The sequence below is a fragment of the Sus scrofa genome, chromosome 10 (genome assembly GCF_054392235.1).
Source record: "Sus scrofa isolate SSC_HxYL_T2T_F1_AM1 chromosome 10, Sscrofa_HxYL_maternal_Yorkshire_Landrace_v2.0, whole genome shotgun sequence".
NCBI lineage: Eukaryota > Metazoa > Chordata > Mammalia > Artiodactyla > Suidae > Sus > Sus scrofa.
In genome coordinates, this window is record NC_139392.1 from 16516833 (window position 1) to 16544832 (window position 28000).

The 28000-nt window shown below is 51.8% G+C and overlaps 1 long non-coding RNA gene across 3 annotated transcripts; it reads left to right on the forward strand.

Annotated features, from left to right (window-relative positions):
• LOC146398829 (uncharacterized) lies at nt 1–28000 on the forward strand. Of its 3 annotated transcripts, XR_014818245.1 has the most exons (4): nt 1–1069; nt 12770–12880; nt 13940–14171; nt 26227–28000. It is a non-coding gene; the product is annotated as an uncharacterized LOC146398829 (long non-coding RNA). The 3 variants fall into 3 exon arrangements; XR_014818244.1 differs by lacking the exons at nt 1–1069; nt 26227–28000 and adding an exon at nt 9171–10253 and having other exon boundaries at nt 13940–14208; XR_014818243.1 differs by lacking the exons at nt 1–1069; nt 26227–28000 and adding an exon at nt 9171–9215 and having other exon boundaries at nt 13940–14208.

A 28000-nucleotide genomic window follows, 5' to 3' on the forward strand; every position in this document is an offset into this window, starting at 1 on the left:
AGTCTTCTGGGAGCTCCTAGAGCTGAACTCTCCGCGCGCACTTCAGCGGCGCTCCCGACCGCACCCCCAGGAGGGACGACCCGGGACGCCCCCTGCCCGCCCCCTGCCGTCCCAGCCCAGGCCACACGCGCCCGAGATGAAGCCTGCTTCCCATACCCTAGCTTCGCCAGCGACAGGGTCCGGGCTCGCTGTCCCCGCAGCCTCTCCCGGCCCTCAGATTTGAGGCCACTTCCACCGACAAGGGGCCGCTGGCCCACACTGCCTCCGGTTCAGGACCTCCCCGCACCTGGCCTGGCCCCAGGGAGGTCTGCAAGCCCAACCGCGAACTGCAACTACGGCCTGGAAGACATGTCCCACCAAGGGGTTACATGTGGCCCTTCATGGGTTTTTTATTTTTTTGGCCGTCGCCCACCGCACGTGGAGATTCCTGGGACAGGGATGGGCCAGGGATCGAACCTGCGCCAAAGCAGCAACCAGGGCTTCTGTGGCAGCAATGCAGGATCCTTAACCAGCTGTGCCATAAGGAACCCTTACACGTTGGTCCTTTGGAAAACAAAGCTGGTTAGTAGGTGGATGAAAATGTAACATTTATGAACTGAGAAGCCATTAGTCAGTAACTACTGCCGTAATTCTCGCCACGGCTCTGGGAGAGCAGTAGTTGCTGGTCCCACTGCACCCGCAAATGTCTCTGCCCCACGAAGGTGGGTTTCGGCCTTTAAACCACCCAGACCTGGAGTTCCCGTCGTGGCACAGTGGTTAACAAATCTGACTAGGAACCATGAGGTTGCAGTTTCTATCTCTGCCCTTGCTCAGTGGGTTAAGGATCTGGCCTTGCCTTGAGCTGTGGTGTAGGTCGAAGATGCGGCTCAGATCCCGCGTTGCTGTGGCTCTGGCGTAGGCCAGTGGCTACGGCTCTGGCTCCGATTAGACCCCTAGCCTGGGAATCTCCATATGCTGCAGAAGAAAAGGCAAACAGACAAAAAAGCAAATAACACCACCTGGACCTGGCTGAAACTGATCAGGAAGCAGGACTGTCAGAAGAAAGCCCGGGACACCACAGACTTTCGAGGTAGGTCACTGTGCCCTCGGCCTCCCCTGTAGCCTCCAGAGCGTCCCTGGGTCCCTTGATCCAAATGCTCCAGGTTAAACTTTATTACCCAGGGCTTCAGTCTTTGACTCAGCATCCCTCTAGGAGCTGCAAGAAAGGATGACCAGACAGTTCCAGGTAGGCGTCCTTAGGGGCCACTTGGGAAAGGGGAGCCAGCGCTGAAGGAAAGGGCTGGGGGCTGGGGCGGCTGTCCAGATTAGCCTTCCTGATGGCCTCCAGGATGAACAGGATTTATACAGATCAGGACTGGAGGCACCCAGTGAGACTTCAGAATAGGATTTTACATAGGAACAAGTCATGTGGGGTTGTTGCAGCGTGATCAGCTATGAGGTTCAGGGCAAGGCATGAGGAGCTATCCCTGGGAAAGAGGGAATCCCAAGTCCTGGAGGTGTCAAGTCTTGGGGGACACCAAAAATGTGAGAGAGAAGGCCCTTCTATCTTCTAGGGAGAGGGCCTGGGAAGACCAGGGGAGGGGGCTCCAGCACAAGGCAGCCTCTGTAACACCCCAGCCCCTGCCCATAGATTTTGTTGTTGTTATTGTTTAATTTTAGGGCCACACCCGGGGCACATGGAAGCTTCCAGGCTAGGGGTCTAATCAGAGCTACAGCTGCCGGCTTATACCACAGTCACAGCAATGCGGGATCCAGAGGAACGTAGGATCCACTGCGCATCTGCAACTTACATCACAGTTCACGGCAGTGCCAGACCCTTAGCCCACTGATTCGAGGCCAGGGATAGAACCCTCGTCCTCACAGATACTAGTCAGGTTCCTTACTATCCCAAACTTTCTGCCCAGAGGTTTTAACAGGACCATTTCCTTCCTCCTCACAGAATCATGCGCTTGGCAGTGAGTCTGAGAGAAAGAGCAAGTTAAAACAGTCCTCAGCAGAGCAGGAGGACATTTTCCTCAGGAAGGGGCACATAGAAGATGCCACCTCCACTGCTGGGGATTCCAGCTAGGTGCCACTTGGTATCTCTGGAGAGCCTTCTGCCCTTCCACTCAGCTGACTGTGGGATGGGGACCCTGTGGAAATCTCCCTGTGGTCCACGCTTGGGAAATAAAGAACAAAGGTTTACCTCAAGATTTCTAGGGCTGCTGGGACTTAATGCTGAAAATAGTTGACAAACAATTTAAAGGGAGGCATTCCCATCGTGGCTCAGCAGAAATGAATCTGACTAAAATCAATGAGGATGCAGGTTCAATCCCTGGCCTCGCTCAGTGGGTTAAGGGTCTGGCTTTGCTGTGAGCTGTGGTGTAGCTTGCAGACACAGCTCGGCTGTGGCTGTGGTGTAGGCCAGCAGCTGTAGCTCCAATTTGACCCCTAGCCTGGAAACCTCCATATGCTATGGGGTGGCCCTAAAAAGACAAATAACAACAACAAATAATTTAAAGGGAGATAGTTGGCTTCATATTCAGGATGAATGGATGTTTTTGAATATCTACCTTACCATGTGCGAAGTACCATGCCAAGCTTTCATTCTCATGTCGTCACAGCAACGCCGAGGAATGAGTATCTCTCTCCCAATTTTAGAGATATGGAAACTGAAGCTCAGAGCTATGAAATGACAGGCACCAATCACAATGACAAGCTATTCAGGGGCAGAATCAGAATTATAAGACAGGACTTGACTTCAATCTTGGTAGAAAGATGACTTAAGAAATATTTCCCCAGAGTTCCTGTCGTGGTGCAGCGGAAACGAACCATGAGGTTGCGGTTTGATCCCTGGCCTCGCTCAGTGGGTTAAGGATCCGGCGTTGCCGTGAGCTGTGGTGTAGGTCACAGATGTGGCTCGGATCTTGCATTGCTGTGGCTTGTGGTGTAGGCTGGCAGCTGTAGCTCTGATTGGACCCCTAGCCTGGGAACTTCCATACGCCAGGGGTGCGGCCCTAAAAAGACAAAGAGAGAAAGAGTTCCCATTGTGGCTCAGTGGGTTAAGATCCTGACTAGTATCCATGAGGATGTGGGTTCAATCCCTGGTCTCATTGGGTTAAGGATCCAGCATTGCCACGAGCTTCAGTGTAGGTTGAAGACGTGGCTTGGATCTGGTGTGGCTGTGGTACAGGCCAGCAGTTGCTGCTCAGATTCTATTCTACCCCTAGCATAGGAACTTCCATATGCAGCAGGTGTGGCCCTGAAAAGCAAAATAATAACAATAATAATAAAATAAAAATACCAAAAAAGAAAAAGATGAAAGATTTGTTAGATGTTGTGAGGCATATAAGGACAAGGACCTACCTGCACATTTAGTAAGCAGAGTCTTCCAAATGGGAATGACCAGCGTCCTCACGTCGCGGTCTGTTTGCCTTATTAGCAACAGCCTCCTTTGCAATGAGGCTCACCCTTAGTGAGCAGTCACAGAGGGAACAAATGTCCCCAGATTCCGTGCCTGTTTGGAGAGTTCCACCCATCTACTCCTTCCCCAGACCTTGTCACAAGTCTTCCAGTCACATTCCTTCCACATCCCTGCCAATGACTCTGTTTAGGCCATACTTCCAGTATCTCTCGGCCAGACAAAGTGAGCCAAGTACCTCTTGGAAGTCCTGCCCACTAGGAGGATTTTCTTTCATTTTCCTTCAAGGCCACCCTAGAATGGGGCTGTAGGGTGACAGCTGTCCACTTTCTGTGCCAGCAGATGGTGCAGAACCATCTGGAAACCAGACCTGAATTGTTTTCCTTCTCAGCCAACTGATCACAAGGAACTTTCTATGAAGTCTTAGGATTAAGGGGAGAGAGGCAATGAAGAAACAGTCCCTGTGACAGGCATCTGAGCCACCTGCTCACCCAACCTACTTGTACCCTTTGAACCCACTCAGGCCCAGCCCCTTGCATGCCATTCCATGGGACAAGCCAGTGTTGAATATTTTATCTAGAGAGCCATCAGCATACCGAAGGTCACCAAGTCTTTCTCCAATGTTATCTTCTAGGAGTTTTATAGTTTTACGTTTTACACTTAGGTCTGTGATCCAGTTGGAGGTAGTTTTTGTGGCGGGTAGTAAGACTGTATCCATATTCAACTTTTTGCCTTACTTTTTTTTTTTTTTTTTTTGCACTTTAGTTTTTTCTTTCTATGTGTATGGATATCCTTTTTTTTTTTTTTTTCCATTTTAGGGCCTCACCCGTGGCATACGGAAGTTCCCAGGCTAGGGGTTGAATTGGAGTCACAGCTACCAGCCTACAACACAGCCACAGCAATGCAGGATCTTTGACTTACATCACAGCTCACGACAACGCTGAATCCTTAACTCACTGAGTGAGGACAGGGATCAAACCCACATCCTCATGGATCCTAGTCAGGTTAGTTAACCACTGAGCCACTAAGGGAACTCCCCTGAGTTTTAACAAATGTGTGGAGTCATATAACCATCACCACAAGCAGGATCCCAACCAGCTCCATCGCCCCCCAAGATTGCCTCGAGTTCTCCCTTTGTAGTTGAACCATCTTCCCAGCCTCTAACCCCTGACAATCACTGATCTGTTCTCCACCTCAGTTTTGCCTTTTCCACAATGCCACTTAAGTGGACTTGAACAGTACATAACCTTTTAACACCAGCTTCTTTCACTCAGCACAATGACCTTGAGATTCATCCATGTCCTTGCATGTGTCCTAGTTTGTTTCTTTTGCTGAGCAGTGTCTCATGGTCTGGATAAAGCATTTGTTTATGCATTTGCTCACTGGAGAACATTTGTTTCTAGCTTAGTGACTTTTAAAAAGTTGCTATAAACCTTTGTGTAGAGGTTTTGGGGTTATAGAGGTTTGTGTTTCTCTAGGGTAAATATCTAGGAGTGGGTCCCTTCGTTTTTTAGGTCAGTTTAAATTGGACTTGGAGTTTGTGGCTCCAAGTGGCTCAGTGGGTTAAGAACCCAACTAGTATCCATGAGGATGTGGATTCTTAACTCACTGAGTTGTTGTCACTGATGTGGCTCAGGTTACTTCTGTGGCATGGGTTCAATCCCTGGCCCCGGGAACTTCCGCATGTCACAGTCTCAACCAAAAAAAAAAAAAAAAAGTAATCAATTTTTGTTCCAGCTAGAGGTGTCATTTCTCAGCATTCCTTGATGGTGGAACGTGAGTGGGTGATGTGCTGCTTCTAAGCTGTGGGTATGTGCTTTTCTGCACTCTCCCTTTTTCATGCACTCCAACTTAGATGGATGGGATTGTGTCCCAGCTGTAACCCTGCAGATGATGATAACAATCTAGGAGATGGAGGAGCAATGGGATAGAGGAAACCTGGGTCCCTGAATAACCCTGTGGAGCAGAGCAGCTTAGCCATCTTGAACCTCAGCTGGCCTCCTCTGCATTTCCACATGAGAAATAAGTAAACCTCTGCCTTGTTTGAATGACTTATTTATTTATTTATTTATTTATTTATTTATTTATTTATTTTTACTTTTTAGGGCCGTACCCACAGCATATGGAGGTTCCTAGGCTAGGGGTCTAATCAGAGCTACAGCTGCCAGCCTACACCACAGCCATAGCAATGAGGGACCCAAGCTGCATCTGCAACCCACACCACAGCTCACGGCAACGCCAGATCCCTTAACTCACTGAGCGAGGCCTGGGATCGAACCTGAAACCTCATGGTTCCTTGTCAGACTTGTTTCCACTGTGCCATGACGGGAACTCCTGAGTTACTATATTTTTAAGGTCTCTTTGTATAGCAGCTTAACCTCAACCCAAATAATACTGGTAGTGTCTCAAGCCCTGTGGCTTAACCTTCCCTCAGGAAAGGGCACAGAAGAGCCTGGCTACTTTCCTCAAATGGGAATTAAAATACAGCAAGGAAAAGCCCAACCAATGCTCAGGAAATTAGCCTGCTGTAAGGTCTCCTCTGATGAGTACCTTATAACTTGTGCCAGCAAGGGGGCTCTGGGAACCTACAATAGGGAGAAGTCGCCTTCACAGCTAGTAGAAAAGACGCCAGCAGGGAAGACAGCAGCGTTCAACCGAAGACAGGATTTGGGTAGATGAAAATGGGGTATGGGAAGTTTGGAAAAAGGGACGGTAAGCCGAAGGGTGAAGGTAGGAAGGTGCCAGATCTTGTGGGGGAAGATGCAGAGAGTTAGTACACAGCTTAAAAGTAAAGCCATTGGGAGTTCCTGTCGTGGTGCATCGGAAACGAATCTGAGTAGTATCCATGCGGATGCAGGTTCAGTCCCCGGTCTCACTCAGTGGGTCCAGGATCCGGTGTTGCCATGAGCTGTGGTGTAGGTCGAAGACATGGCTCAGATCCCAAGTTGCTGTGGCGATGGTATAGGCCAGCAGCTGCAGCTCTGATTTGTCCCCTAGCCTGGGAACTTCCACATGACTCGGGTGTGGCCCTAAAAAGCAAAAAAAAAAAAAAAAAAGTAGGAGTTCCCGTCGTGGCGCAGTGGTTAACGAATCCGACTAGGAACCATGAGGTTGCAGGTTCGGTCCCTGCCCTTGCACAGTGGGTTAACGATCCGGCGTTGCCGTGAGCTGTGGTGTAGGTTGCAGACGCGGCTCGGATCCCGCGTTGCTGTGGCTCTGGCGTAGGCCGGTGGCTACAGCTCCGATTCGACCCCTAGCCTGGGAACGTCCATATGCCGCGGGAGCGGCCCAAGAAATAGCAACAATAACAACAACAAAAAGTAAAGCTATCATGTTCTATCACGAGTGGATACAGAACATTGTAAATCGACCATAATAAAAAAAATTTTTTAAAGTAAAGCTAAATATAAGTCAAAAATTCTGGGCTTAAACTCATTTCCCTGGTGGCCTAGTGGTTAAGGATCTGGCATTGTCACTGCTGTGGCTTGGGGCACTGCTGTAGCATGGGTTCGATCCCTGGTCCTGGAATTCCCACGTGCTGTGGGCACAGCCAAAAACCCCCAAGAAACACACACACACACAAAATCAGGACTTAAATTCAAAACCGCAAATTTACAGTATCCTAAAAGATTTTTTCATGTTTCTGTTAGATAACTGTCTGCAAACAAATCTTCCCTTGATAAGAAGTTTAAACATAATTATGTCTAGTATATTACATGCATATTTCATTGCTTTGTTAAATTCTTAAAACAACATAGTTCTTGAAAGTATAATTAACCTCTTTAGAACATCACCTCACAACAGAATGAATGAACCATAAACTTCAGATATTCTTTCTAAATATCCCTTAGTCTGTAACATCTGCAGTGACAGCACATGATGCTATGTGATAATGGCCTAAGGGAGTGATGGAAAGCTAGTTTCATCCCCAGAGTCTCCTATGCACCTGAGCCTTATGCTTGTGCTCCTTGCTCCTCATGCTCCGGAGGTCATGGACTTTGGGATCTGGCCATCAGCATAGTGACCCTTGGCATATTGAGATGCTCAGAAACTGGCGCAACCCCAGAAAGACCCTTTTTTGGTTTTGCTTTTTAGGGCTGCACCCCCAGCATATGGAAGTTCCCCAAGCTAGGGGTTGAATCAGCTGCCAGCCTATACCATAGACACAGCAATGCCAGACCCAAGCCACGTCTGCGACCTACACCACAGCTCAAAGCAATGCCAGATCCTTAACTCACTGAGTGGAGACAGGGATTGAATCTGCATCCTCATGGATACTAGTCAGGTTCTTAGCCCTCGGAGCCACAACGGGAACTCCCAACAAGACACTTCTGAGAAGGCCTCCCAGCACGGGGCTTGCACTCGGCTCCCAGGAGTGACTGTGGGGGGGCCCTGGCCTCCTTCCCCTGCCCCTGCCAGACCTGCTGGAAAGAAATGTGGGCTTCTGGTCAGAGAGCCCCTGTTCCAATCCCAGCCACGTGCTGGACAAATGACTTCAGGAACCCCTGTTGTCTCAGCTGTAGCAACTTCATCACCCCTACCTCTCCAGAGACTGCTGCAGATGAAGGGAAGGTCACAGGTGGCTGCACCTAGATGGGGGGGCACCGGAAGTGCAGGCTCCTGCCCTTTCCTGGTGACCCCCGGGGCTGCCACTGGACCTGGCTGCTCTGTCTTCCCCTGGACTCCAGTTCAATCGCAGAATTGATGTTATCAGCAAGTCATCCGGACTGAATAAGGGCCTGCCTCTTGATTTATGGTGACACTTTTAATTTGAGATGCTTGTAGACACAATCAGGCTTGGCAACAAGAACAGTGCCCATTCAGTAGTTTGTGGCTGGAACACTTTAACCATCCATAGCCTGCACCTTCAGGGCCTTTCATTACCAATGGGGGTGCAGGGCCGCAAGTGGTGGCCTGGCCCTGGGGCCATGGCCTCTTCCACTCCCACAACCCCTCCTCACCCCCTCGACCTGCAGGGAGGAGGGCATTTCCTGTTTTGTTGTTGTTGTTGTTTTTCCTTTTAGGGCTACAGGTGTGGCATATATAAGTTCCCAGGCTAGGGGTAGAATTGGAGCTGCAGCTACCAGGCTACCCCACAGCAACGCGGGATCCGAGCCATATCTGCGACCTACACCACAGCTCACAGCAACACCGGATCCTTAACCCACTGAGCGAGGCCAGGGATCAAACACGCATCCTCATAGTTACTAGTCTAGTATGCAACCCGCTGAGTCACAATGGGAACTCCATCAATAAATATTTTAAATGAATGACTTCCAGGCAGGGAGAAAAGCTGGAGCAAATCCAGGAGCAGCTGCAACCTTCAGAAGCCTGAAGCTGGAACAGGGGTGGCGGGGGTAGACCGCCCCCGGGGTTGGTGATGGGTCCGGGATGAGCACTGAAACCTCCCTGCACTGGAACTGTGCTATCTGCAAAATGGGAGAGGACGCAGCAAACTCAATGTCTTGGGAAAGCAGTGGGTCTGTGATCTTCCGAGAGGCTAGGAAAAAGGCAAAGGCGGGTTGGCTTCCTCCGCTACAACTGCCTCCCCGCCCAGGGAAGCCCGGGAGATCCGAATGTCGAAAAACTCTGAAAAAGCAAATCGCGTCTTTAAACGCAAGCTGGAGATTTGGGTGGAGGATCCTAAATGACAACCGCCCCCAGGGATGAGCGAGGAGGGCGGGCCAGGCTTTGTTCGGGGAGGAGGAGCTGAGGGCTCAGGAAGCCCGAGCGTCACGTAGCCGCCAGAGCGCCCCTCCCCGCCCCCCCCAATCCCGCGGGACCGGCGCTCCGCGAAGGGGAACCGGTGGCTGGGGTACGTTTGGTGGGGCCCGGGAGGGCGACCCAGGACGCACAGCGGTGCGCAAGTCCTTCCCGTCCTGCGTCCCGCTAGGGCAGCGCAGGCCCAAGCCGCCGCTCGGAGCCGGGCGCCGGGCCTCCGCAGCCACCGGCAGCTCGGTGCGGGCGCGTGCCCGGGTCCATTCCCCCCCACCCTCCCGCCGCCGGTACGTCCGCGCCGCCGGCGCGCGCCCGGGCCGAGCGTACAAAGGAGGGCCTGTCCCCGGCGCCCTGGCGCCCCGCTGCCCGCGTGCCAGCCGCGGCCCCGCCTGCGAGCCGCTCCAGGCTTTTAGGCTCCCCCGACGCCTGCCCAGGAGCTGCCCTTCATTTATTTATTTTGGTGGAGGAAGGCGGGGTCATCTATCTTAGAGCAGAAAATCTTTCCAGGAAGTTTGTACCTATTAATATTTCAGTTCCTGGCAGCTGCTTTAAATGCCTAGCGATGGGGGGAAGGGCCAAGTTCAATGTCGCGAGACAGTTTGATGCTGCGCACTGCCGACTGTTCTCGGCAAGGCTGGGGCGGTGGGGATGAGGGGCAGCCCAGGTGCCCCCAGATACGTCCCTCTCCGTGGGAGGCAAGAGCTGCCCGGACCCCCGTGGGGCGCAGGAAAGACAGCGGCGGGCGCCCTCGGGAGCGTCGCGCTCCAGGGCTGGGGATGAGGGGGAAGAGGCGGACCCCGAGGTTACCACCTGAGCGAGGGCGCCAGCCCCGGGTTCCCGGAGTGCGGGCGGCAGAGCGAGCGAGGAGGGCCGCTCGGCCGGCAGAGGTCGACGCGGACCCGGCGCTGGCGGGGAGGGAGGGAAGGCGGCGCTGGGAGCACCGCGGCCTGGAGAGCGCATCCCCGCGAGCGGGTGGGCCGCGCGCCGAGTCCCTGCAGTCTCCCGCTGCCGGGGCGCCCGCGAACGCGACAGGGAGGCCCAGAAGCCCTGACGAGGTCCGGACGCCCGATGTGACCTTGGTCCAGCCACACGATGAGAGGGCACTGCGGCCGAAACTTGACCCTTTAAAGCTCAGGTACTCCTCTCAACCACTCTGCAAGGTTATCGTTATCTCCAGTCAATAGAAAATGGAGCTCCGAGAAGTTAACCTGCTCGAGGTTACAGTGGTTAACCTATAGCGAGGTCCCCGATGTTTGACAGATTTTGCGAGAAGGCGTCCCTTGGAAGCAAATACGACGCGGTCCTTCCTATAGTACCGCCTCCAGAATCGTCCCATAAAGGGAACCACGGGAACGCGTGTAACTCTAGACCACAGCACCAGGACTTCCCAGCCTGTCATAGTTATTAGTCCCCTTCCTTGACCGCAGATGTGCCCGCTTAGGCTTCCTAGCCAATCACACACCTTGAACATTAATCCTTTTGGGGAAAAAAAAAAAAAAAGTTTTTTTGACATCCCTCAGGGACGCACGTAGATAAAGAGATTTGAAGCGGTTGACAGCCTCCTCTGGAGTGTGGCTCCTGACCAGGGTACTTCAGATGCTTTACTAACGTCTCTAGGGTGAAAACCGAAGCTGTCACACACAGCAACATTGCTGCCTTGTCCTTAGCGCTGCAAAGTCAGTCGGAGACGCTATGGCAGCCTTCCTGCTCAACGTTATCAACCCCGCTTTGCTCAGGGACCCTGTCTAGCTCTGCACCGAGGTCACTCACCGCAGGCCCAAACTTGGAAACACTTGGGCAAAGGGAAGTTTGTCTCTGCGCCCTCTCACTTAGTCTCCAGGTTCCCCTCCCTCTTCCACACTCTCATCTCCCCCGCCCCAACTGTTTTTCCCCCAAGTGGCCAGAACCCCACTGGCCTGTGGACCAGAGGGGAAGATGTGACAGACTCAGACGTTGAAGTAGCACTTGCAGACTAGAAAGCCTTATCTAACGGAGTCTCCTAGGAAAAGTACTCAGGAAACCCCCTGATGGAGCGCGTGGAGCACAGACTGCTGCATCTGTCTGGCTGGGATGCCAAGCTTGGTGATCCTGTGGAGGAATTTCAGCCCTCTGCTGGCTGCAGTCAGCTAGGGGGGCTTTTTGGAGGCTTAAGTCTTTAAGCACATTGGCCTCCTGTGAGCTTTCTCCCCCAGCCTTGGGCCATACCCCAAGCACCCTGCTTCTGTTTGCATTCCCAACACTGAGGGGGTTTTTTTTGGGGGGGGGGGCATGCTGTCTGTGAAACAGAAACCCTCTCCCCGGCTTGGGTGGGCCAGCCCTGCCAGCTGCCTTCACTTTTGGCTGCAGAAAGCCTGCCAGGCTGCAGTGTGCAAGGGCCTGGAACAATGACTGGTAGTATCAGCTATTTTAATGCAGAGTTAGGCACAGAATCCTTGCTAAAAATAAATACAAAGGAAAACCCCAAAGTAGCTAAGCCTATTTTAATACCTTTTATTTTTCTTGTTCCTGGTTCTTTTGTCTTTGCTTGCAACTTGGGAGCTGCTTGTCACACAGGGCCCACCCTGAGTGTTGGAGTGTTGTTAGCCGCCCCCCACCTCCCCGCCAACCCCCCACCCCTATGTCCTGTGGAAATACAGCCCACTCTTGATCTTTGGCATGAACAGTCAGAGGAACTAGAAGGAAGAAGAGGACCCAACAGCCATTTCTTTGAATGCAACTTATATTATTAAATAGAATGATGGCGCCACTTCTGAGACGTGATTAACTACAAAGGAGCTTAAGAGTGATGAGCCCTCATCCCGCTGCCCCTCCCCCATCCCTCAAGGCCACACTGGAGGGAATGGGTGTTTGCAAGGCACCTAAGAAATGGCTAGTGGTTGGTGCCCTCTTGTAGGAGGGAACAAATCCGAGCGCCTTTGGGCTCCTGGGAGCATCACTGCTTACCTTTTGAGAAGGGGAGGGGGGTGACAGACACCTTTGAGGGTGTCTACTGTTAAATTACTTAAACAGGCCATCAGACTGATTGTGGCTTTTAATGTATGGGGGCTACTTAGAGAGACCAATATCTAAGCCTGTAAATGCCTCAAGGTTATGAAATCAGAATGATAAAGACAGCACATCATAAACAGCCCACTAGGCTGTAAGCTACAGCCAAGCAAATAATTTCCTTTCTTCACTTCCACAAAGAAGTCTAAGTCTTTCCCCAGCTCATGGAGGAGTGCTCCTAATCATCCCCGGTTTACTGATGTTTCAAATGGGTTTGTGCTTAAATAAACTTAGAATTTTTAATATGCCTCAGTCAATTTTATTTATTTATTTATTTATTTATTTGTCTTTTCTAGGGCTGTACCCGCAGTACATGGAGGTTCCCAGGCTAGGGGTCTAATCGGAGCTATGGCTGCCGTCCTACACCACAGCCACAACAACTGGGGATCTGAGCCGTGTCTGCGACCTACACCACAGCTCACAGCAATGCCAGATCCTTAACCCATTCAGCAAGGCCAGGGATCGAACCTGCAAACTCATGGTTCCTAGTCAGATTCAGTTCCCCTGTGCCACAGTAGAAACTCCCATTAATATGCCTCAGTTGATTTTAAACACTGCCTGGGCTGGGATCAATGATCCCTCTTTTCTTTTTTCTTCCTTTTTTAGGGCCAGATCCAAGCCTCCTCATCTGTGACCCACGCCACAGCTCATGGCAGCACTGGATCCTTAACCCACTGAGCCAGGCCAGGGATCAAACCTGCTTCCTCACAGATACTAGTGAGATTCATTTCTGCTAAGCCTCAATGAGTTTTTAGTGACTCTTTTTTTTTTTTTTCCTTCAGAATACTGGGCACACTTTCCTCTTTCTTTATATGTCTTGTAATTTTTTCTTTTTTTGTCTTTTCATCTTTTGAGGGCTGCACCCACAGCATATGGAGGTTCCCAGGCTAGGGGGTCTAATAGGAGCTACAGCTGCCAGCCTACACCACAGCCACAGTAATGCCAGATCTGAGCCGTGTCTGCGACCTACACCACAGCTCATGGCAATGCTAGATCTCTAACCCACTGAGCAAGGCCAGGGATCAAACCCAAAACCTCATGGTTCCTAGTCAGGTTGGTTTCTGCTGCGCCATGACGGGAACTCCTAATTAAAAATGGCTACACCTGCTTCTCATGGACGTTCCAGATTCATGTGGATTGAATCTGAGCCACAGCTGTGACCTATTCCGCATCTGCAGCAACACTGGATCCTTTAGAATTTTTAATTTTTATTAAAAAATGTATTTCTATTTAGAAAACGATGAGTAAATCTACCTCATGAGGTGACTTCTGCAAAGGAGCCCAGGGGATGCAGCCATATCTGCTAAAAGACTCTAAGCCCCTACCAGTTGTGGGGGTTGTGGCAGAGTAGGGGAGGGGCTTAGAGTCTCAGGTGATGGTGGTGAGGTAGTCCCCACCTAATCCCCAAGTCATGTGCCCCTCCCCACAGGCTTTGGGGACTTGGGGCTCGGCCCTCCCCTTCTGGCTAGGGAGGCCCAGGGCTGCTGGGGTCGTGGGGTGGAGAGGCTTTCCAACCTAAATGGGAGTGAAGAGGGCCCTGCCAAACCCCAGCACTCACTGGCTCATCTCCCTTCAGCTAAGGGGGCTGAGTGCCTGTGTGCTCTCCTGGCTCTTTGGACTTAATGAAAAATTCACAACTGTCAGGGTTAGAGGATCTAAAAGCAGCAAGTGAGCAGAGGTGGTGGGTCTCTGCCCAGCACCAAAGCGCCTAGAGAAGGGCTAGGCTTGTGTGACCTCCTTGCTTATGTTAAGTGACTTAGTCTTTCTTTGTGGCAGGGTGGTTTGGAGCTCTTTCTCGTCATGGCGTCTTGGAGCATGACATTGCCACCTTCTCCATCCACCAGCATCCAGAAGGAATTCCCACTGTGGTGCTAGATCGGTGGCATCGTCGCAGGACCAGGACATGAGCTGTGGTGTAGGTAACAGACAAGGCTCGGATCTGGCGTTGCTGTGGCTGTGGCTGCAGCCCTGATTCCACCCCTGGCCTGGGAACTTCCATATGCCCTGGGTATGGCGCTAATAAAATATAAAACCGGGGGGGTGCATCTTTCCGGTTTTTGCTTTTCTTTTCTTTTCTTTTTTTTTTTTTTTGGCTGCCCCTCAGCATATGAAGTTCCCAGGCCCGGGATCGGAACCAGGCCACAGTTGTGACCTATGCTGCTGCTGTGGAAACACCAGATCCTATGACTGACTGTGCTGTGCTAGGGATCACACCTGCATCCTCATGGATACCAGTCTGGTTCGTTTCTGCCGATCCACAACGGGAACTCCAGAAAGATACCCGTGTACTTCAGGAATGCTGCACCCATGTGTGGGTGGAAGTAGGGAATGGATGGGTGTCCCCAAGCTGGAGTCCCCTCCAGAAACACTCACTCTGGGCAGGGTGGGAGGCTCTGGCCGGCACACCTAGGTTGACTGGCCAGTGTGGCTGCTCCCTGAATGGTCTCTAGGTGTCTTCCAGGTCAGAATCTCTCCCAGGGGGGCAGTCAGGAGGGGAAACTGAGACAGGAAGGGCCCCAGGCCAGGTGGGACAGAATCCAGATAATTGGATAATCTGATGCCCAGCTGGGGAGACCACAGAGGGAGTGGGAGAGACCTGGACCCTCTACAGCTGGCCAAGGCACCTATCAGGTGAGCCCTGGGCAGGCTCCCCCATCACATCCCTGCCCTTGGCCCTGTATCTGTTATTACCAGGCAAGTCTATTTTACAAAAGGATTCAGTTTCAAGGATCCGCTGTTGCCCCCTGGACTGTTAGGCATATTCTATCGATAAGGGTCACTTTCTTACAACTTGTTCATTGAGAGAGATGCCATTGATTTTATAAAGGGCAGAATCCCTTTGTTAAGCAGATGCCAGATTTCCCGGGTCGCCAGCGCTCCAAGGTCTGCTGGGGATTTCCCAGCCTTCTACTGAGCAGTGACAACCTCACAGCGCTGGGGGTGTGTGCACTCGGGAATAAGAGGCCCTGGCTCTCACCTCACACGACTTTGATTTTAAATGCAATAGCAAGGCAGTTTGTGCCCCATCCTCCGCGCTGTTGTGGGAAGCGCGCACGCGGGGCCTTCACGGGTGGGCTCCGGGGTGCCCCACCCTCAGGGGCAGTGCTCATTCTCCGTCCACATGCGGAAAACCGGGGCCTTGAGGGCTAGCACCTGCCCCGTGGTCACACAACCATCCAGCTCGGTTCTCTGACTGCCATTCTCTGGAGGTTTGGCTGGGACAGAGTCTCGTGATTGTCTCCAAGACCGTTCCCCCGCCGCTGGCTCTTCCCCGCCAGTCCAGGCTAGCTGCCCTCCGCCAGCAGGTCGCCGCCGCTCTGCGCAGGAGCGAGGTGGCCGGCCAGTCGCGGACCGCGGCTTCCCTCCGCCCAGGTTTGGGTGGAGCGCTGGGCCGGGTCTCGGCGGCCAGGACGAGGGAGGGCGAGGGGACGGTTCCGGGCGCCCTCTGGTGGCCACCGCGGGCGGAAGCAGGAGCGCGGGTCCCCCGGGCTGCCGCCGGACCGGGGCGACAGCAGTCGGGGACACCCGTGTGCGGGGGCTTCCGGGCCTCGCGTCCGGCTCCTCTTTTCTACAAAAGAGAAGCACTTAGTGGTAAACCGAACCACAATCAATGAAATCAACGGGGACACTCGGTCTGTAAAACCGGAGAGGCGCCCTCCACTCGGGACCCGTGGGGAGGAGCCAGGGGGAGCCGAGCCGAGCGGAAATGGTGGCTATTGTCGCGGCGGCGCGCGGTTCCGCACCGACCACCCGCCGAGGGGCAGAGCCGCGGGGTCCCGGGGCGGGGAGGCGGCGGGAGGGGCGGGGCGAGGGGCGAGGAGGAGACGCCCCGCCCCCACTCGCCCGGGCCCCGCCCTCCATACCGCCCCGCTGCGCCCGCCGCCCTTTGTCCGCCGCGGAGACCCGCCCCTGCGGCTTCGCCGGCCGGGTCGGTGCCAGGCGCCTCGCCCGCCTCGCGCCTGGAGGGTGAGAAAAGCCGCCGGTTCTGACTGCTCGTCTCTGCCGCTGCGGAGAAACCTCCAGGAGGGAAGGTGACTGGCTCCAGGTCACACGGCACGGCCAGGACCCGAACCCAGGTCTGCAGGGCTAGCAGGAACCTCCCGCGGAAGTGGGAGAAGGCTCCCTCTCGCCCCCGGGCCCCCGTCCCCGGAGGCCCAAGGCTTACAGGCGGGGGAGGGCCGCCCCAGTCGCTGTGGAAGAGACAGTTTGCAGGCTAAGTCCCCAGCACCCTCTTGTTTCTAAAAATCACCTTTATTTTCAGAGCCCAGTCCGAGGCGCCGTTTTCTGGGCTGAAATCAGAACCGGGAGAGGGTGATTTGCTGCAGCTGCTGCTTCGGGTATTTGGTCCCAGCTTCTAGGAGAGGCAGCCAGGCAGGGGAGGGGGGATTCAGTGAACGCAGCGCACGGGCGGGCCTTGCCTTCCAGTTCAGGGACAGAGCAGGACAGACACGAGCAGCAGAAGGTGGTACAAAGAAGTCGGGAAGACTTCAGAGGCCGCGGAGACTGGGGAGGGGGGTGGTGGGGGTGGGACCGGGGCGAGTAGGGAGCGACCACCTGGGCCTCTGTCCATCCGCAGGCTCCAGTACCCGGCATATGGTAGGGGCTCAGTAAATAAACGGCTAAGGAGTTCCCGTCGTGGCTCAGCTGAAAGGAATCTGACTACTATCCATGAGGAGGCAGGTTCCATCCCTGGCCCCGCTCAGTGGGTTAAGGATTCGGAGTTGCTGTGAGATATGGTGTAGGTCCCAGACGCGGCTTGGATTTGGCGTTGCTGAGGTTCTGTACCAGGTTCAGGCCACACCTGTAGCCACTACATAACATTCCATGGTTCTCATGGACATTTCATTTTTGTTGTTGTTGTTCATTTGTGTGGCACCCGAATAAATTTATATCGAGAAAGAGATATTGGGCAAATGAGCTCAGTTGATAAAGAAGTCAATAAATACATACATATATTCCTCCAGCATAGCTAAGGAATCAATAGTTAAGGCAGTAAAAAAGGATCTCCTGACACTATACTTCTGGTGACAGAGGGTTTTCAGCAGGGGTTTGGGATAATAAAAGCAGTAGTGTGGATTCAGTTCCTGGCCTGGTATCTGCATGTCACAAGTGGGTGCAGAAAAAGAAACATGTTCGATATAAAATAAATGCAGATGTTAATATAGAAATAATATCATATGCCCTATGGAATTCCAGTTGGATGTCATATTGCTAAGATTTAATGGAGTCAGGTTGCTTGTTTTCCTCAAGAGGCAGGAGTCTGGACCCAGCCATCTTCTCTGTTGAACGCTGAGCTGCTAATGTATTTTTATCATTTTTAATTTCCATTATAGCTGATTTATAGTGCTCTATTTCTATTTAACAGCAACGTGATCCAGTCATACATATATATACATATTTTTCTCACTTTATCCTCCAGATTACTCCAAAAAAAGTGACTAGATATAGTGCCCTGTGCTATAGAGTAGGATCTCACTGCTTACCCACTCCAAGTACTAGAGTTTGCATCTATGAAGCCCCAAATCCCAGGCCTTCCCACACCCTCTCCCACCAATCTGGCAACCACAAGTCTGTTTACCAGTCCAAGATTTTCTTTTAGGTATAAAGGTTCATTTGTGCTATTTGTTAGATTCCAGATCCAAGGGGTATCCTATGGTATTGTTTTTCATTTTCTGACTTATTTCACCTCATATGAGAGTTTTTAGTTCCCTTGATGTGGCTGTGAATGTCCTTTTTGGATTTTTATGGCTGTGTTTTATTCCATTGTGTACATGTACAACATCTTTTAATCCATCCATCTGATGATGGACATTGAGTTTGTTTCCATGTCTTGGTTGTTGTGCATATTGCTGCAAGGAACAGAGCAGTGCAAGTATCATTTTAATTGAATATTTGTCCAGATGCATGCCCAAGAGAGGGATTGCTGGGTCATGCATTTGTTCTGTATGTAACTTTGGGTTTACCTTGATTGTGTTGTCCAAGGTATTTGTACCAATTTGCATACCCCCTCTCCCTGTAGGAGGGCACCCTCTTCTCCACACCCTCTTCTCCACTCCCTCTCCAGGATTTGTTTGTAGACTTACTAAGGATGGCATTCAGACAGGTGTGAGGTGGTACCAAAGGGTCACTGTGATTTGCATTTTTCTCCAAATGAGTCATGGTGATTATTTCTTCTGGTGCCTGGTGCCCCCTGGATATCAGGTGGAGGGAAATGCCTCCTCAGGCCCCGGGTCCATTTTTCGACCGGGGTGTCGGGTGTGTTTCTGTGCTTCTTTACTCACTTATTTCCTGGGGGCTGGGTTGTTTCCGTGGTTGAGCTGGGAATAGGGAAGCCCCATCCCGACCTGGGCTTTGGGGCCCGGGTCGGGTGACTGCGCGTCGTGCAGGGAAGGCGGGACAGAGGGGACAGCGGGGTGAGCCGCCGCGCCCCTCCCGGTGTGCCTTCTCCCAGGAGGTCTCCTGAACCTCCGCCTTTGGCTTTCCCTGTGAGCCGCTTTGGTTCTGGCCAAACACCTGGTATGAAGAGCTGCTCTCGAGCCAGCTCGGGCGATCGCAGGCCGGTAGCACGAGAGCAGGAAAGACCTCCCGGAGGTCCCTCCAGGCTCCCTGGGGAAAAGGTCTGTCTGGGTCGCTGGGGCCAGCTTGGCACCCTCTGTGGCTGGCCGACCCTCGAGGGCGGGCGACCGACGCTCGCCTCAGGTGGGGTCCATAAAGCAAGAGAGAACGAGGGAAGGAGAGACAGGGACAGGGACAGGGACAGGGACGGGGACAGGAAGGAAGGAAGCAAGGAAGCCAGAACGAAACCAGAAGGGAAAGAATCACGAGTTTATTATTGGACGACCGAAGGAATACCACTTGGAAACGCAAGGCAAGAGCAAGAGCTCCATATATACACACACGCGCGCGGGGCCCTGCATACCCCAGGGCAGGCCCGTCTGAGCAAGGGCGACGCTGTCCTGACAGGATGGGTCCGGAGCTGACGGGGGTAGGGGGGGATGTGGGTGGAACGGAGGGGCTTGGGGCAGGTGGGCCTGAGGGCTCTGAGAGCCTCTGAGCGAGAAGGAGCCCCCTTGGACAGGTTCTTCTTGGGAGTTCCCTCAAGGGGAGGGAGAGAACCCACCCAGCCCCGGGCCCAGGGCCCAGGGCCCAGGCCCCAGGCAGCCCCGGGGGCCTGCTGAGCCAGAGCGAGGAGGAACCCCTGGGACTTGCTGTTCGAGCAGATGTCCACAAGGCGGCGCCAGAGGACCTCGCCGCCCCAGGTGCGCTCTGCCCAGGCGGCAGGAGCAGGCTCGGAGGTGGGGCGGAGGGGGTGGTGCGCGGAACCCCCCCCGCCCCGCACGGCAAGCACCCCGAGGACCGGCTTTGTGCTCTGGGCCCCTGGGGCGAGGGCAAGGTCCTTCTGGCCTGGGGAGACGAGCCGCCCTTTGCAGTTCGGCGCGAGGGCGGGCAGGCCTCCCCGACACCAGGTTCGAGGAATGAAGCCGCCTTGATGCGTTCCACCGGGAAGGCTCTCAGCGAGTTCTCTCGGGGCTGCCAGGCGGAAGCGTCTCTGTCTGTCACTGCGGTGTCTGCGGTAAGTGCCGCTTTGGGAGAGCAACCCCTGGCCAGACAACATCCCAGGTGGCACGTGGCACCCAGGTAAACTGAGCCATACGACGTCCTTTGGAGCCCAGGACCTCAGCGCGCACAGAGCCCACCCAGGCAGGCAGACAGCCATGCCTGCGGAGGAGCCGAGGTTATGGGTAGCGAAGGCAGTAAGAAGGGGCCTCCGGGCACGACACCTCCGCTGGCAGAGGGTTTTCAGGAGGGGCCTGGGCTTGTCAGAGCAGCGGCCAGCGTTCGATTCCCGGCCAGATGCTGCTGGCCATCTCCTACTCTGGTCCGCGCCGCGTCGCTAAAGGGTTTTGTTTTTCCTCCTTCTTCTTTTTTATTTCCTGCTCCTTCTTCTCCCTCTTGTTCTTCTTCGTCTCTCTCCTTATCTCATTTATACTTCGATTTGAGCAGATTTAAAGGGCTCTCTTTCCCGTACACAGCAACGGGATCCAGTCGGGCCGGGACGTATACCTGTCATTTTTCTCACGTTATCCTCAACCTCGTTGCAAAGAAGGGGGCTCGATGTTGTTCCCTGACCTCTAGAGCAGCACCTCACTGCTTCCACACGCCAAGTGCGAGAGTCTGCCTCTAGGGACCCCCAAACCCCAGGCCTGCTCACACCCTCCACCTCCACGCCGGCCCCCACAGGTCTGTCCTGCAGTCCAAGATCTTCCTTTTGGTAGAAAGGTCGCAGAGGTTCTAGCCAGCCACTCTCTGGTGCCATCTGCGTGGCTGCGAATGGCCTCTGGCGGGGGCGGTGACGCGGGCGGCGGGGGGGGGGTTGGGGGGCGGGGGGTTTCTGGGGCTGCGCCGTATTCCATGTTGTATACGTGCCACGTCGTCATCATCCCTTCCTCTGTCGATGGACGCGGCGTTTGTTTCCACGTCTCGGCTTGCTGTGTTTCCTCAGCGCCGAGGTGATCTGCGTGTCTCTCCGGATGCGTGAGGGTGCGAGGGTTTGGCGGGGCCTGGTGCCCTCTGGATATCGGGTGGAGGGAAATGCCTCCTCAGGCCCCGGGTCCATTTTTCGACCGGGGTGTCGGGTGTGTTTCTTTGCTTCTTTACTCACTTATTTCCTGGGGGCTGGGTTGTTTCCGTGGTTGAGCTGGGAATAGGAAAGCCCCATCCCGACCTGGGCTTTGGGGCCCGGGTCGGGTGACTGCGCGTCGTGCAGGGAAGGCGGGACAGAGGGGACAGCGGGGTGAGCCGCCGCGCCCCTCCCGGTGTGCCTTCTCCCAGGAGGTCTCCTGAACCTCCGCCTTTGGCTTTCCCTGTGAGCCGCTTTGGTTCTGGCCAAACACCTGGTATGAAGAGCTGCTCTCGAGCCAGCTCGGGCCATCGCAGGCCGGTAGCACGAGAGCAGGAAAGACCTCCCGGAGGTCCCTCCAGGCTCCCTGGGGAAAAGGTCTGTCTGGGTCGCTGGGGCCAGCTTGGCACCCTCTGTGGCTGGCCGACCCTCGAGGGCGGGCGACCGACGCTCGCCTCAGGTGGGGTCCATAAAGCAAGAGAGAACGAGGGAAGGAGAAAGAGAGAGAAATAGAAAGAAAAGAATCAAGGTTTTATTATATGAATGATGGGATAACAGTTTGAAAATTAAGAAAAAAATCAATAGTTTCATATGTACACACCTGTCTTCATAAATACATAGTGCAGGCATATCTAAAAAGGAAGAACCTGTCCTGACAGGATGGGTCCAGAGCAGATGGTTTGAACAGAGTGGTTTGGGTTAGGTGGGCCTGAGGGCTCTGAAAGCCTTTGAGCAAGAAAGAGCCCCCTTGGACAGGTTCTTCTTGGGATTTCAATCAAGGGGAGGGAGAGAATCCACCTGACATTTTGCCCAGGGCTCAGGCAGCCCCAGGGGCTGCTGAGCCAGAGAGAGGAGGAACCCCTGGGAGTTGCTGTTCGAGCAGATGTCCACAAGATGGGCCAGAGGACTTTCTGGACCCAGGTGCAGCTCCAGGGCTGTTGCAGGCCCAGAGGTAGGGTTTATTCTGAGTTGGTTGGAATCCACAGCAAGTACCCAGAGGTTTGGGTTTGTTTGCTGGGCACCTGGGAATCTCTACTCTAAGATGCCTCATGTCAGGCAGAGGACACAGGTGTCCCTTCAGTATTGGATGTGGCTGGGCAGCCTGGTTGGATGGCCATGTGTTTGGAATGCTGAAGGGATTCACTGGGTTTCCAAATGCCTTGTGTTCCTCCAGAGGCAGGAGCCGAGACCCACACAGCATTGGTGGTGAATCGTGTAATGGCCATATGAAGCCCCTGGTTGTCAGAGCTTTAGGGATGTGGAGAGAGAGGCTGATGCTGATAAAAGAATGGGGGACTAGGGTGGCGTGATGGTGGGCAGCTCTGCCAATCCCTGTGATTTTTTTCCCTCAAAAGATCTAGTGAGGAGTTCCCATTGTGACTCAGTGGTTAATGATCCTGACTAGGAATCATGAGGTTACAGGTTTGATCCCTGGCCTCGACTGGGGGTTAAGGAACTGGCGTTGCCTTGAGCTTTGGTGTAGGTCACATTCTCGCCTTGGATCCCTCATTGCTGTGGCTGTGGTGCAGGCTGGCGGCTACAGCTCCAATTTGACCCCTCGCCTGGGAACCCCCATATGCCCGAGGTGTAACCCTAAAAAAAGCAAAAAAAAAAAAAAAAAAAGACCTTGTGAAATTTCCTTATTGCCTTTTGAGATGAGCCTCTCTTTTCAGTACACAGCCATGACATTGGAGGTCTGATTGAAACCAGGTGTGATGAAATAAGCAGAGGGGATTGGTATCATCAAGCAAGCCCTCAGGGAGTTCCCTCATGGCTGCTGGGCTTAAGAGCCTTTCTGTCACTGCTGTGGCTGTGGTAAGAGCTGCATTGGGAGGTCAAATGCTGGCCAGGAAATATCCCGTGTGGCAGGTGGCGCCCAAATAGATTTATAAATAAATGAGGTATTGAATGAATGAGGTCAATTAACGAAGAAGTCAATACATCCATCCATCCATTCCTCCAGAGTAGCTTAGTGAACCGATAGTTGAGGTGATAAAGGGCCTCCTGACACTACAACTCTGGTGACAGAGGGTTTTCAGGAGGGGCCTGGGCTTCTCAAAGCAGTGGTGTGGATTCAATTCCTGGTCAGATGGTATCTGCATGGCATAAGTGGGTGCAGAAAAATAAACAGGTAAGCAAAAAAATGAAATAAGTAAATGTTAATATAGAAAAAAATTCACACACCCTCAAAAATTACTTCTGGTCAAATGTCACAATGCTAAGAAATCTTGACATGTTAAAAGGAACCATGTTGCTTTTTTTTTTTTGTCTTTTTGTCTTTTAGGGCTACAACGGTGGCATATGGGAGTTCCCAGGCTAGGGGTGGAATCTGAGCTGTAGCCACCAGCCTATGCCAGAGCCATAGCAATGTGGGGTCTGAGCCACATCTGCAAGCTACACCACAGCTCATGGCAATGCCGGATCCTCAACCTGCTGAGCAAAGCCGGGGATCAAACTTGCATCCTCATGGATACTTGTCGGGTTTGTTAACCACTGAGCCACGGTGGGAACTCCTGCTTGCTTTTTTTCTCAAGAGGCAGGAGTCTGGACCAGCCATCTTCTCTGGTGAACGCTGAGCTGGAAATGTATTTTTATCATTTTTAATTTCCATTATAGCTGATTTATAGTGCTCTATTTCTCTTTAACAGCAACGTGATCCAGTCATACATATATATACATATCATTTTTCTCACATTATCCTCCATATTACTCCAAAAAAAGTGACTATAGAGCAGGATCTCACTGCTTACCCACTCCAAGTACTAGAGTTTGCATCTATGAACCTCCAAATCCCACACCTTCCCACCCTCCCCCTCCAATCTGGCAACTACAAGTATGTTTTCGAGTCCAAGATTTTCTTTTAGGTATAAAGGTTCATTTGTGCCATTTGTTAGATTCCAGATCCAAGGGTATCCTATGGTATTGTTTTTCATTTTCTGACTTATTTCACCTCATATGAGAGTTTTTAGTTCCCTTGATGTGGCTGTGAATGTCCTTTTTGGATTTTTAGGCTGCGTATTATTCCATTGTGTACATGTACAACATCTTTTAATCCATCCATCTGATGATGGACATTGAGTTTGTTTCCATGTCTTGGTTGTTGTGCATATTGCTGCAAGGAACAGAGCAGTGCAAGTATCATTTTAATTGAATATTTGTCCAGATGCATGCCCAAGAGAGGGATTGCTGGGTCATGCATTTGTTCTGTATGTAACTTTGGGTTTACCTCGATTGTGTTGTCCAAGGTATTTGTACCAATTTGCATAGCCCCTCTCCCTGTAGGAGGGCACCCTCTTCTCCACGCCCTCTCCAGGATTTGTTTGTAGACTTACTAAGGATGGCATTCAGACAGGTGTGAGGTGGTACCAAAGGGTCACTGTGATTTGCATTTTTCTCCTAATGAGTGATGGTGATTCTTTCTTTCCTGTGCTTGTTGCCCCCCGTATATTAGGTTTAGGGAAATGTCTATTCAGGTCTTTTGGCCATTTTTCAATTGGGTTATTTGGTTTATTTATTTATGTATTTATTTTTTTGCGTTGGTTTGTATCACTTATTGAGCTGGGAATTTGGAAACCATCCTGACCTGCACTTTGGGAACTTGATATAGTGCCTACATTATGTGCATGGAAGGTGGTACAAAGTTGATTTTTGGGTGAGCAGCTGTGCTAATCTGTGTATGTCTTCTCTCAAGAGGTCTCTTGAAACTCTGTCTTTTGCTTTCCCTGTGAGCCAGCCACTTTTGTTCTGTCTATATGCCCAGTATGAAGACCTGATATAAAGCCAGGTTGGGTGAATTAAGGCCGGTAGAATGTAGTAAGAAAGCTTTCATGGAGATCCCTCCAGGCTCCCTGGGGAAAAGATTTATCTGCGTGGCTGTAGTGTGTTTTGTATCCTCTGTGGCTTGCAAACTGTTGATGGGCAGACAACCCAAGCTCGCATCAGGTGGGGTCAATGAAGGAAGAAAGAGGGAAAGAGAAAAAGATAGAAAAGAAAGAAAGGAAAGAATCACGAGTTTATTGTAGGACTGAAGGAATAACAGTTGGAAAATGAAGAAAAGATCAAGAGTTCCAGATACATACACACCTGTCTTCATAAATATACCAGTGCAGGATTATCTAAAAAAGGAAGAAGGCTGCCATGACAGGATGGGTCCAGAGCAGATGGTTTGAATGGAGTGCTTTGGGGTAGGTTGGCCTGAGGGCTCTGAAAGCCTTTGAGCAAGAAAGAGCCCCCTTGGACAGGTTCTTCTTGGGATTTCAATCAAGGGGAGGGAGAGAATCCACCTGGCATAGTGCCCAGGGACAGTGCAGCCCTGGAGGCTGCTGAGCCAGAGAGAGGAGGAAACCCTGGGACACCTGTTCGAGCAGATGTCCACAAGATGGGCCAGAGGACCTTCTGAACCCAGGTGCAGCTCCAGGGCTGTTGCAGGCTCAGAGGTGGGGATGATGGTGTGTTGGGCAGAACCCATAGCAAGCACCCAGAGGTTTGGGTTTGTTTGCTGGGCACCTGGGAATCTCTACTCTAAGATGCCTCATGTCAGGCAGAGGACACAGGTGTCCCTTCAGCATTGGATGTGGCTGGGCAGCCTGGTTGGGTGGCAGTGTGTTTGGAATGCTGAAGGGATTCACTGGGTTTCCAAATGCCTTGTGTTCCTCCAGAGGCAGGAGCCGAGACCCACACAGCATCTGTGTTGAAAGGTGAGATGGCCATGTTGAAGCCCCTGGTTGTCAGGGCTGTAGGGATGTGGAGAGAGAGGCTGGTGCTGACAAAAGAATGGGGAGACTTGGGCGGCATGATGGTGGGCAGCTGTGCTAATCCCTGTGCTTTTCTTGCTCAAGAGACCTAGGGAAATTTCCTTCTTGCCTTTTGCGATGATCCTCTGTTTTCACTACCGCGCCACGGCATTGGAGGCCCGACCAAAGCCAGGTGTGATGAATTAAGCAGGGTGGATTGGTATCACCAAGCACGCTCTCAGGGAGTTCCCTCGTGGTTGCTGGGCTTAAAAGAGTCCTCTCTGTCACTACTGTGGCTGTGGTAAGAGCTGCGTTGGGAGATCAAACCCTGGCCAGGAAATATCCCATGTGGCAGGTGGCACCCAAATAGATTTTAAGCAAATGAAGTGTTGAATGAATGAGGTCAATTAACGAAGAAGTCGATAAATACATCCATCCATCCATTCCTCCAGAGCAGCTAAGGGAACCGATAAAGTAGTAACAAAGGACCTCCTGACCCTATACCTTTGGTGACAGAGGGTTTTCATTAGAGGCCTGAGGTAACAAAATGGATTCAGTTTCTGGCCAGACAGTGTCTGCATGCCACAAGTGGGTGCAGAAAAATAAACAGGTAAGTAAAAAAAAAAAAAAAAGATGTTAATTATGTTAATTTATGTTAATAGAGATAAATTCTTTATTTATGCTAATAGAGATAAATTCTTACACTCTAGGGAATTATTACCCGTTGGATGTCACATTGCTACAAAATTTTGACAGCTTCAATGGAGTCAGGCTGCCTGTTGTTTTTTCTCGAGAGGCAGGGGTCTGGACCCAGCCATCTTCTCTGGTGAACACTGAGCCGGTAATGTATTTTTATCTTTTTTTATTTCCATTATAGCTGATTTATAGTGCTCTATTTCTCTTTAATAGCAAAGTGATCCAGTCGTACATGTATATATATATCATTTTTCCCACTTCTTCCAACTTGTTCCAAGAAAAAGTGACTAGATATAGTGCCCTGTGCTATAGAGCAGGATCTCACTGCTTACCCACTCCAAGTACTAGAGTTTGCATCTATGAACCTCCAAATCCCACACCTTCCCACCCTCCCCCTCCAATCTGGCAACTACAAGTATGTTTTCGAGTCCAAGATTTTCTTTTAGGTATAAAGGTTCATTTGTGCTATTTGTTAGATTCCAGATCCAAGGGTATCCTATGGTATTGTTTTTCATTTTCTGACTTATTTCACCTCATATGAGAGTTTTTAGTTCCCTTGATGTGGCTGTGAATGTCCTTTTTGGATTTTTAGGCTGCGTATTATTCCATTGTATATATGTACAACGTCTTCTTAATCCATCCATCTGTTGATGGACATCGAGTTTGTTTCCATGTCTTGGCTGTTGTGAATATTGCTGCGAGAAACAGAGCTGCACAATTATCTTTTAAAAAGAATATTCGTCCTGGTATATGCCCAACAAAGGGATTGCTGGGTCATGCATTTGTTCTGTATGTAACTTTCTGGTTTACCTCGATTGTGTTGTCCAAGGTGTTTGTACCAATTTGCATAGCCCCTCTCCCTGTAGGAGGGCACCCTCTTCTTCACACCCTCTCCAGGATTTGTTATTTGTAGACTTACTAAGGATGGCCATTGGGACAGGTGTGTGGTGGTACTTCAGCGTCATCGTGATTTGCATTTTTCTCCTAATGAGTCATGGTGATTCTTTTTCCCTGGTGCTTGTTGCCCCCTGTATATCCAGTTTAGGGAAATTTTGCTGCGTCCAGCGCTTCAGGGAAATGGGGAATCCTGGAAGAGGGATGGTGCTGTTATAACAAAACACGCAAGACTACTTTACATCTAGAAATCGGGGGACCAGGAGGCACTCTGTTCCTAGAACAGAGGCACCTAGGCTTTAGCCCTCATGACTTTTATTAAGGAAGGTGATGAGATTAGTGGGGAAGGTGAGGGAGATTAGTATTAGTGGAATTAAGACAGGTGACAAGAACAGGCACAGGCAAGGGAGGTTATCTTCTTAGTGATATCAAAGGGGGTGCCCTTAGGATGTAGTGCAGTTGTTTATAATAGAGTACCTTGACTATCTCGTGTTTGAAGGAGACCCTGTACTTCAGAATGCTGCATTCACAGATATTTGTCTTCTGCAGAGTTCAGCTGTTCAGTGGTCTCCAATATCTCCCCCCCCCTTTTTTTTGTTTGTTGCATAAGAACAGTCTTAGTACATTTTGATTGCAGCGTGTTCATTAGATTTCTATGGATCAATCCGATTGTGCAGACCACGTCCGTGGCAGGTCTCCAAGATGAACAGGTACATTCGAGGGGTGTGGGTCTGTCTCCATCCTCGTGGGAACCTATCATTCCAGCCCTTTTTTTTATGGGGTAGGGGCAGCAGTCCTCTCTTCTGTAGCTGCTTCCTGCTCGTTAGGAGTGACGAGTACTGGATGGCTGGATGTGGTAGGTTCCCACTACAGATGATGGGAAGAAAAGAAAAA